This window comes from Heloderma suspectum, chromosome 1 (genome assembly GCF_057233095.1).
Source record: "Heloderma suspectum isolate Gila_16-S chromosome 1, 16-S_ref, whole genome shotgun sequence".
Classification (NCBI taxonomy): Eukaryota; Metazoa; Chordata; class Lepidosauria; order Squamata; family Helodermatidae; genus Heloderma; species Heloderma suspectum.
The window spans coordinates 15,304,950-15,320,164 of record NC_139458.1 but is presented as its reverse complement, the minus strand read 5'-3'; the positions used below and the strand labels follow the sequence as shown (position 1 = coordinate 15,320,164).

At 47.8% G+C, this 15,215-nt stretch overlaps 1 protein-coding gene across 3 annotated transcripts in view; it reads left to right on the top strand.

Annotated features, from left to right (window-relative positions):
- The first annotated feature begins 3,899 nt into the window (after window positions 1-3,899).
- WDR89 (WD repeat domain 89) overlaps window positions 3,900-15,215 on the top strand; it is a 45,227-nt gene continuing 33,911 nt past the window's right edge. For 2 of the 3 annotated variants that reach the window (XM_084836869.1, XM_084836842.1), the window contains exon 1: window positions 3,900-6,923. The gene's annotated coding sequence lies outside the window, so the exon portion shown is untranslated. Of the gene's footprint in view, window positions 11,960-15,215 lie in introns of all 3 variants that reach the window. The other variant, XM_084836814.1, reaches the window with a different exon arrangement.

Sequence of the window (15,215 nt, the reverse complement as noted above, 5' to 3'; positions counted from 1 at the left end):
CTGTCCTGCCAACCTTCCGGTCTGCAGTTCAGCGCCATTCAAATTGATGGCCATCACTACACCTTGTGGAAGTGAATTCCATCGTTTAACTATGCACTGTGTGAAGAAGTCCTTCCTTTTATCTGTCCCGAATCTCCTACTAGCCAGTTATATGGGATGACATCAGGTTTTAGTATTATGAGAAAGGGAGAAAAATATCTCCCTATCCACTTTTTCCACCATGCATAGTTTTGTACGCCCTTTTTCCAAGCTAAACAGTCCCAGATGTTGTAACTTTTCCTCCTACGGGAGTTGCTTCAGCCCCTTGATTATTTTAGTTGCTGTTTTCTGCCTTTTTCCCAACTGTAATATCCTATTTTAGGTGCAGTGACCAGAACTGTACACAGTATTCCAAGTATGGTCACGCTATAGAGTGTATAAAGAGAGTACGATTTTGGCAGTTTCATTTTTTATTCCTTTACTAATTATGCCTAACATGAAGTTTGCCTTTTTCACAGTGGCCACACACTGGGTCAACATTTTCATCGAGCTGTCCACCACAAGCTGACGTTCCCTGTCTTGGTCAGTCACTGCTAGCTCACATCCCATTAGTCTGCTTTAGTTGTAACAGGGAGATACCTGTTAATCTTAAGTAAAGGTCCTCTTTAAAACTTTCAGCTGTTTCTGTCTCACCAGATAAAACTTACTCTGCAACAATTTAGGGCTGCTATTCCCCCCACCCCCCAACCACCACCACATAAAGAAAACTGGAAATGATAAGTGGCTGAAACTGGAGGAGGCTATTTACTACCATACAGGTGACAATCTCCTAGAGCAGCCTTCCCCATCCTGGTGCTATGCTGGCTGGGGATGCTGAGAGTTGTAGTCCAACACATCTTGAAGGCACCAGGTTGGGGAAGGTTGTCCTAGAGGGATTACATTTTAGGTCTACTTTTGTGTAGATGCTGCAAGGAACAGTGTGCCTGGGATCAAACAGATCCCACATTGTTGAAGGAGGGTTTAATGAGATCAGCTCCAGTTTGTTATAATCTTTCAAACTTATAAAAAGGTATCATCAAGTAATCTTGCTGTTGAAAGGCTTATGTGGACTCCGTACATAGACAGCTGTCTCACAAAGCATATGATCCCAGTGAAATGATCTCCATTATGGAAATTAAAATGGGTAATTTAGCAAGGCAGCATGCATAAAACCTTATACATTTTTAAAGCTGGGAGCTCCTGTTCAGACCAACTCCTTGAAATATTAATGGTGGGAAATGCAAAGTACGGTCTTTTCACCATCTCCTGGCTGTCATCCATCCTTCTGTGGCAACAGCAACTGGTGGAGTAACACAGGAGGGGAGATGCTGACAAAGGATCTGAATTGAAAAGTCAAGAGCCCAGTTTTGCTTCAGGGTGTAGGTGTGTATTTATTAGAGAAGGAAAAAACTGGTCTGGTTTTGGGATGGATTCGTCCGTGGAACATCAAAACAACAAAAAAGATATTACTAGTGTTTGGGATGTTTGAGTTGAGGAAAAAAAAAAGATTAAAGATGCAATCTTATGCAAGTGTAGACAGAAAAAAGCCCTACAACTCCCAGCATGCCCCAGCTAGCCATGCTGGCTGGGGCATGGTGGAAGCTGTAGGACTTTTTTCTGTCTAAACATGCATCGGATTGCACCCTATGAGAAGTGGGCCATAGCTCAGCGGTAGAGCCTATCCTTTACATGCAGAAAGACCCAGATTCAGTCCCTGTCAGCTCCAGTTAAAAGCACAGGTAGCAGGTGAAAAGACCTCTCCCAGCCTGAGACCCTCAAAAGGGACTGGGGTAGATCTCCAGATGTTGTGGACTTCAGCTCCCAGAAGCTCCTGGCAGCATGGCCAATGGTTAGGAATGCTGGGCATTGGAAGTCCACAACATCTGGAAATCTACTTTCTGCCCAACCTTAGAATAGACAATACTGAGCTGGATGGACAAAATAGTCAGAGTGACCTAGTGGAAGGCAGTTTCCTGGGATCGTGTGACATGATAGAGGATTTCACATTATGCATGTGGCCAAATCCTCAGTGGTGCTGGCAAGGTTGAGGGCACCCTGAGCAAGATGCTCTCCGCCCCCTCCCCACACTCCTGAGCTCTCGACCTCCCCAGTTTCCATTTCCCCATGTCCTCTCTCTCTCTCTCTCTCTCTGCTGTTATCCCCCTGGTATGTGGTCTCTCTTCACTCTTTCTTCCCCACCTCCATACCTTCACTCTTCCATCCTGTGGAGTTCTCTCTATTTGCTCTTTCTCTCCCCCCTCGTAGTCTTTCCCTGCCTGCCTGCCTGCCTGCCTGCCTGCTTTCACAGGAGTTCAGGCACACTTGCAGAGCAAAGCTGCTGCTACAGCTTCCTCTACAATGCACCCAAACTCTTCCGAAAGCTCTGGAGGGTCATCAGGTTTGTGGGGCTCCAGACCTGTGCCTGGTGGCCTGGCCCTAGAGCTGCCACTGCAAATCATGGCTACACTGGGGGGATCTACACTGAAGCCCCTTTCCTTTGTGAGGGACTGCTGTGCCGGTCCTTTTTTCAAATGCAATTGCTGCTTGGTGGGCACATGCTGATGAACTGGCTGTTTTGATAACACAATCAAGTACCACACACCAGTGCACAGTGCTGTAATTGCAGGAGAAGTAGGAGGTCCTGCTGCTCTTCCAGGACAGGTTGCTTTTTTAAAAAAAGAATTCAGTAACTGCATGCGCAGCTCCGCAGTTATGCAGGAATGCAGGTTTAAAAATTAATTGTGTGGTCATTCACAGCTGTGTTGGTGCACAGTGAAAAATGTATTAAAAATAAATTGTGCAGTTACTCACAACTGCACAGCTGGGTAAGTGTGCAGTGAAAAATAGTCTCAACCAGCCCCCCTCCCACCACCTCCAGGTTTCCTTCTGTAAATCCCATCAAAATCCATGCAAGAAAAGAGGAGAAATACATGGGGGCAGGGGAAGAAGGAGGTGGGAAGGTCATGGTGCCATTTCAGGTTGCTTTTTTTTTAAATTTAAAGCAGCTGTGCAGGAATGCAGGCTTAAAAAATTGTGTGGTTATTCACAGCTGTGCAGCTGTGAAAGTTCACAGTGAAAAACAGACTCCATAACAACAACAACATTTCCTGCCTACAAATCCCATCAAAATCCATGCAAGGAAAAAGCAGGGAAAGGAAGGAGGAGGTGGAGAAAGGGAGGGGAAGTGTGCAAAACAGTTTCTACAGCTTTAAAGCCACTCCACTCGTAAGAATGATCATGCTGCTAGATGGGAACATACCTGACTCGGAAGTGCACAGAAATCGCCGTCATCTACAAAGCTGCCATAAAAGTCATTTGGGGAAATGCCAGTAAATTCAGGGAGAAATAACATTTGGACAATGGGTTGGGGAGTGTGCCCAGGCTCAGGCCCAGGCCCAGACTACACATCATGGTAATCATGGGGTTTATCCTTGAGTGCAGGATTTTTCTTTAAGAAATAGCCAGATGGGCTTCCAATCCAAATAGGGACCTTTAGCACAGGTGATAGAACCAAAGAGGCACCATCTTAAAGTATTGGCAGCCATCTGAGGCAGCCTCCTACAGTGGAAAGTCCCAGAGGAAGATAGTCTTATCAACTACCTTGTTGACACCAACAGCAACGGTCTGTTTCATATCAGGTACAGCCACAGGAGGCCCCCCCCCCCCCAAGTAGCTGCCATTCCTGCAGCTGGTTAGAACCAGTTCCAGCTAGATTGCTTCCCACCCAGCTTGCAAGGACAGGTCAGCCGTAGAGACATGTGAACTACGCATGCTTACTGAAATTCATGAATATTTTGTGGCCCACCCTGCATAGCTAATGAGGTCATTATACTGAATGTATACAAGCTGTACCAAAAACATCTAGGGTGTGGTTCTCCTTTGTGGCATTAGCTGTGAGAATCCACCCGAACAGCACTGTTTGTCTCCTGCCAAATAAAACTGTGTTGGACTGAATCTCAGAGTTCTGTGTGTCTCTAAGGGGATATTGGCATACCCCTCCTAGAGGGAACGAACTTAAGCATAATTTGTGCAACAAATGGCGACTCCACTGGGACTTTTCCTCTAGTCGACCCCCGTGGCCAAACAACCTCCGACGGCAAGGAATGACGCGCGCACCGAAAGCCTGAATTAGGATCCGCCATTCCCCTGCTTCTCGGACGTGTGTCGACTGGCGCCGCGGACCCTAGAGGGGAAGTCCCTTTCTGGACACAGAACCAACAGTCCTCCGCTCAGAGGTGACGGTCTGAAGCAGCCGGACGCAGCCACCTCAGACGAGGTAAGAGTGTGTTTCTCTTTTAGAATTAACATTGGAACAGAGGCCAGGAGACCCATGGGTTCTGCCTCTAGTAAATGTTCTGAGGGCACACCTCTGGGGTGTATGCTTCAACACTGGAAACAGTTTAAGGGTGATTATGGCGTTAAAATGTCTAAAAAATCTTTGGAGAAATTTTGTAACCGTGAGTGGCCAACGTTTGGTGTTGGATGGCCCGAGGGAGGCTCTTACGACCCTTCGCTGGTCTCTTCTGTTTATCAAGTAGTCACCAGATACGGCCATTTAGACCAACTTCCATATATTGATTCCTGGGAATCCGTGATTACAAGGAAACCTTCGTCGTCATGGTTATTGAAATGTAAAATGTCTCAGTGTAAAATGATGATTGTCCGCAGAGGTCCCCCGAAGGCTGCAGCTTTGGACGGCCTCTGCCCCCCGTCAGCCCCTGTTATTCCCCCAGCGCCCAAGGACCTTTTAGCCCCCCCCTTTATATCCCAGCCTCCCACAACCTGTGTCCCAGAAAACTCCGGCCGAGATTGAGGCTGAGAAAAAAATTGGGGGAGGATTTTTGGAAAAAGGAATGTGAAGACAGGGAGGCGGCCGCCGCCAAGGCTTGGTTAGAGTCTCTCCGGAGCCACGAATCAGATCCCCCCCCAAACAACCCTGAGGCAGAGCTAGAAACATCTCTCCAAGCTCCCTTAAGGGAAGTCCTTGACTCAGAGGGACACACGGCCTATGTGTATATTCCCTTTGCTATCAGCGACCTCTGTAATTGGAAACATCAAAATCCTACCTTCTCCGAAGATCCGGGCCGAATGGCTGGGGTCTTCGAGACTATCATTGACACTCACAAGCCCACTTGGCAAGACATGCAGATTGTCATGCGCACCCTATTGACAGCTGAGGAGCGTAGACTAGTAAAAACAAAAGCAAGGGAATGTGTTTTCGAGACGGCTCAAGCACAGGGCGAGGACGAAGATCAGATTAGCGGAGCCAAGGCCATCCCTGACACCAACCCCGGGTGGTCACATGGGACTGATGCGGAGCGCAAACAGCACGCCGGCTATGCTAATTTGCTTGTAAAGGGAATGAGGAAGTGTATTGGAAAGACAGTCAACTTATCCAAACTGTATGAAATAAAGCAGACAAAAGAAGAATCCCCAGCATGATTCTATGAAAGGTTGTATGAGGTGTGTCAGAAGTATACTGATCTGGATCCTGAGAACCCCAACAATCGACAGGTTCTGGTGTCCCTATTTGTTGGCCAGTCATATGATGACATTAGAAGAAAATTGCAAAAGGTAGAAGGAGGAATGGGAAAGGGCATTGAAAAACTTATTGAGATTGCTATGAAAGTCTATGATAGGCAGGAAGAAAAAGAAAAAGTCGAGGGGGCCAGGCTCCTTGCAATGGCCATCCAAGGTGAGGATCCCGGATGCCGAGGAAGGGGCTGCGGGGGACAGGGGGAGTCCTTGCGCAGCGGACCAGGGCGCGGCGAGAGTAATAGAAACATGGGCCGCTGTTTAGACAGGAACCAGTGTGCCTGCTGCAAACAGCACAGCCATTGGAAGAATGAATGTCCCCAGAACCAGGCCAATGGTGCGCCCACTGGTCCTGCGCAGACACCAGCCCCCCTGGCTCCCCCTCCATGAAACGCCCCAGCCCCTGTTTGCCTTTAAATGGGAAGACCCTGACACCCACCACAAGACCCAGCTAATGTGGACAGTAGTGCCTCAGGGGCTCACATGAGCTCCTGAAATTTTTGGGTCCCAACTGCAAAGAGACCTGGCCGCCTGGAAAGGGGGCCTCGAAAAAGGCCAGGTCTTAACAGTATTGTGACGACCTGTTGATCGCCGCCGAGACCCCGCAAGACTGTGAACGATATACCCGCGAATTGCTCAATTTGCTGGCCACCTGTGGGTACAATGTCTCTGGCAAAATGGCACAACTCATAAAAGCTGAAGTCACCTTTTAGGCTATAGAATTTCAAAAGGCCAGCGCCGCCTTGATCATAGCCAAATACAGGCCATTCAAGACTACCCCTCCCCGAGCTGCCCACATGAACTTCGGCTGTTCTTGGGCCTCACTGGATTCTGTTGCTTATGGATTGCAGACTATGGTGGCAAGGCTAAGCCACTCTATGAATCCTTAACAAAAGAAGAGGTGCTCGATTGGGCTTGGACCAGGGATATGGAAAAAGCCTTTCAAGAGCTTAAACAGTCCCTAATGTCTCCCCCGGCCTTGATGATCCAAATCCTGCCAAGGCCTTCCGCCTCTTTGTGCATGAGCGAAGGGGGGTGGCAGCAGGTGTGCTTTGCCTGGAGTATGGGCCCTCCCCCTCGCCCTAACTAAAATCCGGAAAACACCCCACAAAGGGATTAAGTTGTCCCCTTTCAAGCTCATGTTTGGTGGCAACCCAAGTTCTGCCCCCGGGACAACGCGAGAGAGCCACTTGGAAAGTGGGAAAGCAAATGTTGTGGGACCATGTTACTGGTTTGCAGTCTGTTTTGTTTCAGTTACGCTGCCACGCCGCGGAGTTCCAGTCTTTGCCGCTTGACCAGACCGTCCACCCTTTCTGCTCCGGAGACCAAGTACTGGTCAAAAAGTGGAAAAAGGAGCCCCTGACTGTCAGGTGGGATGGACCCTATACTGTGGCCCTGACTAGCCACACAGTGGTAAAACTTTTGGGGTGGGATAGGTGGACTCACCATACTAGGATAAAAAAGTATCCAGACCAGACCTCTGCATCCTGTCCCCAAGGAGACCCGGGGTCCACAAGCAACAACCCTCTGCCCTCCCCGATCCCGGACGCTCGAGGAGGCACAGGGCAAGATTTAGAGAGGGCGTGGGCCTATTAGGCTCTTGCGGGGCTGAAGGGACTTTTTCGCTGAAAATGAAGTGGCTGTGGGTCCTAGCACTACTTTCCAATGGAGTAGTGAGAGCGGGGCAATCTTGTTGTCAAGAAAATGGCCAAACAGTTTTAGAACTTCTTTATGGGCAGAATATTATAAATCCATGAAGTCCGTCACTGGCCTAGGAAAAAAGGTTTTTGAGGTACAGCTGACTAACGTGTTTAATGCTTGATGAAAGGCTTTTAAGGGGGGATTGACAGAAACAAAGAGGCACCATCTTAAAGTATTGGCAGCCATCTGAGGCAGCCTCCTACAGTGGAAAGTCCCAGAGGAAGATAGTCTTATCAACTGCCTTGACACCAACAGTAACGATCTGTTTCATATCAGGTACAGCCAGAGGAGCCCCCCCCCTCGCGTAGCTGCCACTCCTGCAGCTGGTTAGAACCAGTTCCAGCTAGATTGCTTCCTGCCCAGATCGCTTCCTGCCGTAGAGACATGTGAACTACGCAAAGACCAGTCCCAAAGAAATCCTCCCTGGACCCACAAGGTCTTACCAACTTTAGGCCAGTGGCCAGTGTTCCTTTCCTGGGCAAAGTCCTTGAGCAGGTGGTCCAGGACCTTGCTGTGCTCCAGACACTCATAGATGAGACCGATTATCTGGATCCATCTGGATTCAGGGCAGGTTTTGGCATGGAAACAGCCTTGCATGATGACCTATATTGGGAGAGAGACAGGGGGAACGTAACCCTTGTGGTGGATCTGCCACAAAAGGTTGCTGGCACAGTCCTGAATGTGCTCAGAACGATTACTGAAGAAAGTGAAGAAAGTACATTTCCCCCTACAAAAAAGCAAATGTTGGCTTGTCTTGGAGCTGAAAGCCCCAGGCAATCAAGCATGTTGCATAAAAGGTAATTAGGAATTCAGAGAATTATAAATAATAAGGTAACTGGTACCAATAGAGAGGACACAAGCAAGTTCACAATGAATTCTGGGTAACTGGCATAAAAATAATGGTCAAGCTGACCTGGATGGTATCCGAAGAGAAAATGCTGATTTAAAGCCCTATGACTTGGGCCAAAAAGTTATTTAAGTAATAAACAGCTGTGAGAATGTATTATTCCAGTCAAAAGTGTACTAAAAGTTTTCCCTTATAAATTAAGGAGCAAAAAATATTGTGTAAGGTATACACATCAAAAAGCTTGATATACAGATGTCTAGAAAAATGTATAGGCTTAAGTTGAATTGGCAAATTTTGAGAAAGGAGTTATCTTCTCAAAGGTATAATTCAAATTTGATATTATCCAGCCTGCAAAGCATAAGCCTTTTTTCATGTATGTGAAATCACTGAGTGGGGTCATCTCGGGTGCCTCTACACTTGGCTTTTATTCTGAGGCGGGTGCGAGTCGATGTCCCTCATGATAGATGACATAGTTGTGACTTTGCAGTCATCCGTGGTTTTTGCTCAGAAAAAGCGGAGTTCCAAGGAGTCGTTTTACTGTGATTCTTTGGGGTTGCTGCAGGTTCCCCCGTGGTTGCGGGCCATCTGTTCTTTTCCCAACCTGACCTTGCATCATACAGTGGGCGTGTTATAGGTGTGTGTAGTGCCTGCGTCACTGTGTGACACCCCTTTGCTCCCTCATCCCTTCGCAGCTGCGCAGTTACAGAGGCACAGAGGAGCATTTTCATTTCTTTAATCACACGTTTGCACAGTTTTTCAGCTTCGTATCTTTGCAACGGTTGCTTTTGGACTCAGTGCCCAAGGGCCGGGGGGGTCTTGGGGGAGGAACAACATCGCTCTGGCCACCATTTCGGAGCGATGGCTAGGCACGTAGCGCTCACGCTTGTGAGTGCGAACCATCGCGAGAGTCTCGGGCCGGGGAACTGTCAAAATGATGGTGTGGAAATGAAGGTGCACAAAACACCCACTTTTTACCTAAAAAGGGGCTGAAAGACACAGCAGAGCCCCTCAAATACAAAACAGCCACTGAAGTGTCACCCCCCACATTCATGGGACTGCACAGCTGCGCATTTCAGTAAAATGGCAAAAAAAGGGCACGGTGAGTCTGTAAAGGAAGCGCGCAGTACATCACGAGTGTACTGCAGGGTGTGCTGACTCGAAGCCGCATTGCTGCGCAGTTGCGATGGGGTGGGGAGTCAAGGCGGTGCCATATAGATGGGGCCCTGGAGTTTTGGACTGTGCTGCCATCAGCATGCTGATGACACATAACTGTACTTCTCCTTTTCATCTTCATCGGGTGAGGCGGTGGATGTGCTGAACTGCAACAATCGGTGTCCGCACTGCAATACCCAATACATGGCCTGGGACTCCCAAAATGAACCCACCCAGACACTACAATCAGCATCTGAGGCCATCCTTTGAGTGCCTCCTCCAAGAGAGGCTCGGAAGGTGGCAATAAGGGAGAGGGCCTTCTCGGTGGTGGCCCCCGATTATGGAATGCTCTCCCAACTGAGGTCCACCTGGTGCCAACATTATCAACATTCCAGCAACAGGTTAAGACCTTCCTCTACTCTCAGGCATTTGACGGCATGTCATGGGGGCGTTGATGTTAGTTGTTTCTATCAGCCACTTATTGTAACTGTTTTGGCTGTTTAAATTTTTTTACATGTTGTATGTAAGAGATTTTATATTCTGTTTTTATTTTGTATTCTGGTGTGCATTTTTTTGTGAACCACCAAGAACCCTTTGGCTATTGAGCAGTATAGAAATAAATAAATAAATAAATAAAAATACATAATTTATTATGTATAAATTATACATAATAAATGTGTATAATGTGTATGTGGCTTTGCAAGCCACTCTGGGAGACTTTTTGGTTGAAGAGTGGGGTAAAAACGCATTAATTAATGGAGCAATTCTATGTCCCCTAGACACCATCTGGGGGTCATAGGATTGGTCAGTTTCAGGGCTCCGAGGTCAGAAACGGGTCTCCAACCTCAGAGCCCAGAAACCCTCCCCTACCCCGCCGCCTGGTAGCCTATGCGGTTCTGGCTATGTCTCTGTGCTCAGAAACAGAGCATGGAGATGGGAAAAGGGAGCGTTCTCAGCGGCGGGGAGGGGGCTGGGGCATCGGCCGTACAACATTTCCTACAGCCGCCCCAGCCCCCCTCCTTCATCCTCCAAAGTGCCACTGCTAGACAGGTGAAATTGCCCGTCTAGCAGAAATGCAGGGCAGCTGGAGAGCGGAGGCCAAGATCACCTTTGCTCTCCTGCTGCCCTGCCTTGGCTACTCAGCAGACTCCAGTCCAACCCCCTGCCAATTATCTTCATAGGATTGCGCCCTAAATGAATAATCCAGTCCAACCCCCTGCTCAGTGCAGGATGTGCAACCTCAGTGTCCCTGACAGGTAGCCCCCCAGCCTCTGCTTAAATACCTCCAGAGACAGAGCGCCCACCGCCTCCCGAGGCACGCTGCTCCACGGCTGAACATCTCTCACCGTTAGGAGGCTTCTCTGGATGTTTAGCTGGAATCTGCTTCCTTACAATCTCCACCCACTGGTTCTAGTCCTCCCCTCTGGAGCTACAGAGAACTAGGCCGCTCCATTGCCTGCATGGCAGCCCATCACATATCAGAAGATGCCTAACGTGTCTCCCTTTAATATCATCCTTCACAGAGCACTCCATTAATTTACAGAATTCTCTGCCCGTAGATGTGGTCATAAGAACATAAGAAGAGCCATGCTGGATCAGGACAAGGGTCCAACTAGAACAATATTCTGTTTGCACAGTGGCCAACCAGATGCCCAAGGGAAACCCAGAAGCAGGACATGAGTGCAATAGCACCCTCCTGCCCATGTTCCCCAGCAACTGGTGTATACAGGCGCATTGCCTCTGATACTGGAGGTAGCACATAGCCATCAGGACTAGTAGCCATTGACAGCCTTCTCCTCCATGACTTTGTCCAATCCCCTTCTAAACCAGTCCAAGTTGGTGGCCATCGCTACATCTTCTGGAAGTGAATTCCATAGCTTAAGTATGCTCTGTATGCTCCAGTGATGCCCACCAGAGGGGGCTTAATAGGAGATCAAATTCATGGAGGATAGATCTATCAATGCAGGAAACAGGACTGGCTCTACCATTAGGCAGAATGAGGCAGCCACCTCAGGCAGCAGATGCTGAGGGATGTGGAGTGGTGGCAAGGTGCTGGGCAACAGAACTCTGTGTACCATGCAGCCAGCTCTGCACCCTGGGTGCCCCATCTCCACTGTTGTGTTGGTCCAGTCAGCTTCTGGACTTGCAATGTCTGAAGTGGTCCAGTCCAGAAGTATACCACCACAGTCAAGCATGGCCACCTCATTCTGCGTAACGGGTGGTTCCCTTTAAATATTAAAGAGGAAATGGAGCGAGAGCACCAATCCAGGGAAGAAAAAAGGGAGAGAGCAGTGATCACGGGAACAGGGAAGCAGCCCCTCATGCCCGGTGCATTTCGACAAACGGCCATGCACTGTGGGGCAAAAGTGTAAACCCAGCAGCACCACTTGGTTTATTTCAGGCTCTCTTCAGAGGACTGCTTTCCCTGCCTTTCCCAGTTTCTTCAAAGGGCAGAACAGACTTATTGCGATGCAGCAGGGAAAGGCTCCAAGAAACCTGGCAAAGAAGGACCATGGGTGTCTCTGGGAGCAGCATTGCACAACCTGGATCCCATCTCTGCAAGGTCAGCTTCATGTTCCCTGCGTGATGCAACTGACAAGCAAAGACCTTGGAGACCTGATCTTTTGGCAGGCTGGAAACTTGTTTCGGTTTCACAAGGGCTCTCTGCTGCCTACATGATGATCCCAAGACTCCGCTTTGTCATGCGTGAGTCAACCCATCTTGCCAGCTCCCCTCTCATGAACAGAGAGGGAGGCTGAGCCACAGCCTATCCAGTTCAGTATTAATGCCTTGTCTTGCTGCATAACCTTGAGAAAAACTGGTGTTGTGCAAACATGTTATACCGGTTGGCTTTTTTATTAAGATATCCGATGGATAAGAACGTGGGGTGTATATAAAATGCAAAATCATCTAGTGGAAGGGCATGTTCCAGCAGAATATTTCCTTCGTGCTTTTCTCAACAGATCTCTGCCAAAACTAGGGACAATAAATCTCGGTCCTGTAGGCAAACCTCAATTGGCCTTTGAGCCAGAGCAAGTCATGTGGATAACGGTCCCACAACAAGAACACTGGTTGTTCCAAAATGAACGTAATATCACCATGAAATACCCAGATGGCGGGCCTTCTCTGTAGCCGAACCCACCATCTGGAAAACCCTCCCTTGTGCAGTTTGGGAGGCAGAAAATGTGGCATCTTTTAAATGCCTCCTGAAAACACACCTGTTCACCCAGGCTTTGCCTGGGCTGTAAATTAATTATGCCCCTCCATTGTGGTGCTCCTTGATTTTTTTTTTTTTTACTGTAGTTGGAAATGTTTTTAATGTTGTTTTTAATATTGCATTTTAATATTGTGAACTGCTGAGAAATGTTATTATATTCAGGGGTATATAATACCACAAATAATGATGATGAAGAAGAAGAATAAAGAAAGCCCACTTATAATTTCCAGGTGAGAAAAGCAGGCAGATCAAACTACCAAGTCAAAACACATACATCTGCACTGTATTGTCTACCAATTTCACAGCTGAAAAAACTAATTTTTTAAAAACAACATTTTTATTAATGACTTGGATGAGGAGGTGCAGGGAATGCTGATCAAATTTGCAGATGACACAAAATTGGGCAGGATCGCTAATAACTTGGAAGACAGAAACAAAATTCAAAGTGATCTGGATAGACTGGAGCGGTGGGCAGAAAACAACAGAATGACATTGAATAGGGATAAATGCCAAGTTCTGCACCTAGGAAAAAGAAACCAAATGCACAGTTACAAGATGGGGGATACGTGGCTTAACAACACTACAAGCGAGAAGGATCTTGGAATTGTTGTAGATCACAACTTATGTTGAATATGAGCCAATAATGTGATGTATCTGCAAAAAAGGCCAATACTATTTTGGGCTGCATTAATAGAAGTATAGCTTCCAAATCACATGAAGTACTAGTTCCCCTCTACTCAGCACTGGTTAGGTCTCATCTGGAGTACTGTGTCCAGTTCTGGGCACCACACTTTAAGAAAGATGCAGACAAGCTGGAGAGGGTTCAGAGGAGGAAAACAAAGATGATCAGGGGACTGGAAACAAAGCCCTATGAAGAGAGACGGAAAGAACTGGGCATGTTTAGCCTTGAGAAGAGAAGACTGAGGGGAGATATGATAGTGCTCTTCAAGTATTTGAAAGGTTCTCACAGAGAGGAAGGCCAGGATCTCTTCTCGATCAGCCCAGGGTGCAGGACATGGAATAATGGGCTCAAGTGACAGGAAGCCATATTCTGGCTTGACATCAGGAAAAAACTTCCTGAGTGTTAGAGCAATATGAGAATGGAACCAAGTACCTAGGGAGGTGGTGAGCTCTCCCATGCTGGAGGCAATCAAGATGAGGCTGGACAGCCATCTGTCAGGGATGCTTTGACTCAGATTCCTGCACTGAGCAGGGGGTTGGACTCGGTGGTCTTATAGGCCCCTTCCAACCCTATAATTCTATGATTCTATGAACTGAAGTTCAATGTATGTGCATTACAAAACACACTTACATGATTGTGACTCGCCCATTTTTTAGGAGGCATATACTAAGTAACGCCACCCCAAATAAAACTCAGCTTTTTAAAGCTGCAATCCTGTACCAACTTGCCTGGGAGTAAGCACCACTGAGCTTAATGGGACTTACCTCTCAAGAGGAATGTGTCGGATTGTGCTGTTAATCTACTATGAAAGGACACTACAAACCTGTACCAGCTTGAAACCAGTTTAACTGACATGGCTTCCCCACAAAGAATTCTGGGAAGGGTACTGAGAATTGTCTGTTAGAGATGCCTCCCACTCCCCCAATCTGCCCCAAACAAGAGTTCTGTGGGTTCTTTGGGGAGAGGGAATGACCAGTTTAAGTGTGTGGGAGGTATATGCTCCTATTCTGTCCCGTCCCCCCCACTAAATATGGCTAAATATGACAGGAAGAGACCTGGGGGATGTCATTGGTGCATGACATGAAGGATAGGATCATGCCAAAGAGTCTTGTCCGTAGGCGTGACTAAGCAATCACAGGGATTTCTAGTTGGACAAGGTGCTCAGACCTACTAACAGAGCTACAGTTCTTCTAGAGTTCCTTGGAAGGAAAGAATGAAAATTACACAAAGGAAGGCCCAGGTTCAAATCTCTTGTTGTTGTTGTTGTTCAGTCGTTAAGTCGTGCCCGACCCTTCGTGACCCCATGGACCAAAACACGCCAGGCCTTCCTGTCCTGCGCTCTCTCCCGGAGTGTGGACTTTGGGCCAGTCACTGTCTTCTCAGCTTAACGTAACGCACAGTGTCGTGAGGATAAAACGTGGCTTGAACTTTGAATGCCACCCTGCACACCTTTGAGGAAATGTGGGGTAAAAACGAAAATCCATGGAGCAAATAAACCCTTGGTGTCATGCAGCAAGCACTTAGCGCAGTTTTAAAACCACGGTTGCTAATTATTCATCTTGGTTGCCCTCTCCATGTCTTTCCTCTTCCCTCCTCATTCCTTTTTCCTTTTGTATCGTGTCTTAGACTGTAGCCCTGTGGCAGGGTGTGTCTTTTAATCTTTCTACAGCACTTAGAAATTTGAAGGCACTTTATAAGTGATGGAATATAAAATTAATAATTAATAACTAATAATAATGATGATTCTGGGTCTAAGCCCTGCCTACTGCTCTGCATATGTTCCCATTTCACCGCCCCTCTAATTTGCGGCTATGAATTCTCTTGCACGTCACAATTCTCTGCATACCAGCGTTTGTTAGGAAAAGCAGTACGCGAGCTCCCCCTGGCGCCCACGCCGTGCAGCAGCAGTCCTCCCTCTGCGCGCGCATCCGTCCAAGGACAAGGGGAACGTCGTAAATTCACTTGGAACGGCATTGACACTTCCGGTTCCCAGTCGAACACGCGGGGCTACCAAGTGGCCAAAATAGATCGCGGGGCACCATAGAGAGGAGGGAGCGGAGAGG